Source organism: Penaeus monodon, chromosome 19 (assembly GCF_015228065.2).
Source record: "Penaeus monodon isolate SGIC_2016 chromosome 19, NSTDA_Pmon_1, whole genome shotgun sequence".
Classification (NCBI taxonomy): Eukaryota; Metazoa; Arthropoda; class Malacostraca; order Decapoda; family Penaeidae; genus Penaeus; species Penaeus monodon.
In genome coordinates, this window is record NC_051404.1 from 26,720,274 (window position 1) to 26,720,476 (window position 203).

Here is a 203-nt window from a genome sequence, read left to right on the forward strand (position 1 = left end):
ACAGAGTTGGTAAGCGTGTTTTAAAACAGGGGGAGGACGCGCAAGCGAGCACACCTCACACTCGCTAGTCTCGACTATAGCAGGCATAATTAAGGACCTCTTAATTTGTTCGTTTCCTCTCCACTGTCTCATCTTTATTATTTCACTTAATCTCTATACCTCCCAGGTACAGGGGAACCACAATAACAAGAGGCGTAAATGAA